Source organism: Spea bombifrons, chromosome 2, assembly GCF_027358695.1.
Source record: "Spea bombifrons isolate aSpeBom1 chromosome 2, aSpeBom1.2.pri, whole genome shotgun sequence".
In the NCBI taxonomy this organism is placed as follows: Eukaryota; Metazoa; Chordata; class Amphibia; order Anura; family Pelobatidae; genus Spea; species Spea bombifrons.
This window is the reverse complement of record NC_071088.1, coordinates 2,782,501-2,786,918: the sequence shown is the minus strand read 5'-3', so window position 1 is coordinate 2,786,918 and position 4,418 is coordinate 2,782,501.

Below are 4,418 nucleotides of genomic sequence, written 5' to 3'. Positions count from 1 at the left end.
CAGAAGGTTAAAAAAATGAAAAGAGACGAGGGTGAGGAGAAAGAGAGTAGAAAAAAGACTGAATAGGGTTAAAATTGAAAACAGGAATAATGAGAGAGAAGAGAAAAGAGGAGATAAAAGGTAAAGGAAAGAAGAGAAAAGGAGAGGAGAAAAGAATAAGAGATGAGACAAGGAATGAGAGAGAGGAAAGCCTTTGAAGTGTCTGAGAGTGATGACATTTGGACTGCATGAAACATAAAAAATATACATATTATATCTAAGCAGCTCTTCAGTATGTCGGTTCTGCCCCCTCACACCCATGTTCAACACTCTCCACGTGGGTTCCATATGCATCAAACAGCCACTTTCACTCGCCCAAGCGCTCTACAGTCCTGACTCACACATAGCCAATGGCTCCGCATTTTCTGGGACATAAAGAGGAAATCCAGGGACCCAGGACGTACTTCTTTATCCTGGGACTGTTCAGGTGGAACCCTGCGATACCCTCATACCCAGCAAACATCTCTGAGCTCCTACAAAACAGGGACATCAGGGGAGGAAAGAGGGACATAGGGATATAGGACTTGTCAAACTGGAGCGAGACACTTGGGAGGTATATTTTAATCAATGTGGGAATCTCTGCCAAAGTGTGGCATTAATGTTTCACTAGCAGATTCTGGATTGACCGATAAGTTTTTTGGCTAATTGTCCCGGGAGTCATGGAGTGAATCAGAAGCTCGGAGCTGCCGCTGCTCTTTGATTATCTGTGATATAATTTGCTCCAGAGAGTACATTAAGTGCACTCAAGCACAACGATGGAACTGCGTCCAAGATCTTAATACTCTGCGTTCTCCTACAAATGGCGCGGGAATGAAAATGAAAGTTTCTTTTTATAACGTTAACTGAGCAAGAACTCAGAGAACTTCAGAAACAGGAGAAGGAGCAACCGGCCCGCGCTGGACATCCGGTGCAACGGGCAGATCCTTGGTGGGCCGGTTGACAGAAGCTCCCCATTCATACCCAATCTGCTGTTTCATGCTACATGAGGATAAAAACCTAATGTTCTGGCCTTAAAGTGCCAGGAACGTCTAATCATTAGGGTCATAGATGGTGCGTGGTTTGGGGCTCACACGCGTGAATCGTTTTGCTTATCAGGTGGTTATACTTCATGGTTGTTACGTTGTATCACGTAATGTTTCCTCCATGATTCTAAAATGCTGAGTGTGCAGCTGCCTGGAAACGAACAATGGGGCAAAAATAGAAAATTTAATATAATTTGATGGAAGTTCCCATTTAACCCCTTAATGACAAAGACCGTACATGTACGGGCTCAGAATGCATTGTCTTTCAATGGGTTTAGGGACCGCCCATTGTCCTTAAGGGGTTTAGCTTTGGTAACATTTACAGATACCAGAGACTTTAGATCTTTAGGTGTTTTGGAATTGAGTGAATAGTGAATCGAGTGTCGGCTAATGGGGGCCATAAGCCGACACCACCACATACTCGCCCGATGCGGATACGCCTGGCCGCACATATCTAGCTGTCGGACTCCCTGGCATCATCAGGAAATTTGTAGGCTCAATGACCGGTCCGCCATTTTGAGAAATTTTACCATAGAGAAAAAGAATGTTTGCATTAATTTACCATAAACCCTTGGTTAAGTCTCCTTCTAGACGTCTTTGTGGCCATTTTGCTTCCAAAGGACATCACTAAAGCAGATCCTATGTATATGATATTTCGGCTGAGTGTAATAGGAGCAGTATTCTGCAGTTTTTAAAGTGATTTAATAGCTGCGTGACTTGCCCCCCGGTATAGGGGTAGATATACATCACTCCGCGCCTCTCAGATTGGACGGCAAACAGTTCTTTGTTTACTAAGCGTTAGAGAGCAATAACAGCGGCCGGAAGACTCTAATGCAATCTGGAGAGGTCTGGGACAAGTGGAAGCCTGAAATGGCCACTTTCCCCGATCTGCCTTTATTCTCAATGTCCTCTGAATAATTTAGAGCCGCTGATGCTTTGTTTGTCTTAGGAACTTTGTACAGCTTAGCGTTTTCCCCGTCAACATTTATCTGCTACTTAAAGTGGAGATCTCCCGGCTGCTGACGCGCGGAAATCGTCCGTTTCTCCATTAGGAGAGCCGCGGTTTTTATGTAAACAATCGGATTTTTTTATTATTTCAGAAAGAGGGGAAAAAAGAAGCTATCGGTGTTCAATATTAAAAGTCTAATTTAATTAAAATGTATCAATAATAATAAGTAAATATAGAGGATACTTTGTGATTAAATGGTTAACCATTGTGTCAATCTATAATGTATCCGATAGATTCTGCTTTATTTCTGGAGATTGGAACAAAATTCTATGTATTATTTCATCGTTAAACTCCATTCATCGCTTTCAGAAGTCGGGAAATAAATTGCAATAAATGTATCTTTTCTCCATCATGCCTGATATCGCCATGGAAATGGTTTCCACCTCGTCTCTCCTGGGAGAAGCCGCTCATCCCGGATCACCTGCTTTGGGTCTAATGGGGAGGAACGCCGGTGACTCTTTAATTAGGGGAAAGTAAATATAATTTGCTAGGAGCGGCAGGTGAGGGTTACAGAGCTTCCCAAAAACTCAGAGGTCTCCAGCGGCAGAGAGAGATGGATTACGCTTTGTGTTTACAGAAGAAATGGTTTCTGGAACACGATGTGGAGTCCTTACTCAAACTTATTACCTTTTATTATATACAGTGCTGGGGGTTATATTACTGTATACAGCGCTGGGGGTTATATTACTATATACAGCGCTGGGGGGTTATATTACTGTATACAGCGCTGGGGGTTATATTACTGTATACAGCGCTGGGGATATATTACTGTATACAGCGCTGGGGGTTATATTACTGTATACAGCGCTGGGGGTTATATTACTGTATACAGTGCTGGGGGTTATATTACTGTATACAGCGCTGGGGGTTATATTACTGTATACAGCGCTGGGGGTTATATTACTGTATACAGCGCTGGGGGTTATATTACTGTATACAGCGCTGGGGGTTATATTACTGTATACAGTGCTGGGGGGGTTATATTACTGTATACAGTGCTGGGGGTTATATTACTGTATACAGCGCTGGGGGTTATATTACTGTATACAGCGCTGGGGGTTATATTACTGTATACAGCGCTGGGGGTTATATTACTGTATACAGTGCTGGGGGTTATATTACTGTATACAGCGCTGGGGGGTTATATTACTGTATACAGCGCTGGGGGTTATATTACTGTATACAGCGCTGGGGGTTATATTACTGTATACAGCGCTGGGGGTTATATTACTGTATACAGCGCTGGGGGTTATATTACTGTATACAGCGCTGGGGGTTATATTACTGTATACAGCGCTGGGGGTTATATTACTGTATACAGCGCTGGAGGTTATATTACTGTATACAGTGCTGGGGGTTATATTACTGTATACAGCGCTGGGGGGTTATATTACTGTATACAGCGCTGGGGGTTATATTACTGTATACAGTGCTGGGGGTTATATTACTGTATACAGCACTGGGGGTTATATTACTGTATACAGCGCTGGGGGTTATATTAATGTATACAGCGCTGGGGGTTATATTACTGTATACAGCGCTGGAGGTTATATTACTGTATACAGTGCTGGGGGTTATATTACTGTATACAGCGCTGGGGGGTTATATTACTGTATACAGCGCTGGGGGTTATATTACTGTATACAGTGCTGGGGGTTATATTACTGTATACAGCACTGGGGGTTATATTACTGTATACAGCGCTGGGGGTTATATTAATGTATACAGCGCTGGGGGTTATATTACTGTATACAGTGCTGGGGGTTATATTACTGTATACAGTGCTGGGGGGTTATATTACTGTATACAGTGCTGGGGGTTATATTACTGTATACAGCGCTGGGGGTTATATTACTGTATACAGCGCTGGGGGTTATATTACTGTATACAGTGCTGGGGGTTATATTACTGTATACAGCACTGGGGGGTTATATTACTGTATACAGCGCTGGGGGTTATATTACTGTATACAGCGCTGGGGGGTTATATTACTGTATACAGCGTTGGGGGTTATATTACTGTATACAGCGCTGGGGTTATATTACTGTATACAGCGCTGGGGGTTATATTACTGTATACAGCGCTGGGGGGGTTATATTACTGTATACAGCGTTGGGGGTTATATTACTGTATACAGCGCTGGGGGGTTATTACTGCATACAGCGCTGGGGGTTATATTACTGTATACAGTGCTGGGGGTTATATTACTGTATACAGCACTGGGGGTTATATTACTGTATACAGCGCTGGGGGTTATATTAATGTATACAGCGCTGGGGGTTATATTACTGTATACAGTGCTGGGGGTTATATTACTGTATACAGTGCTGGGGGGTTATATTACTGTA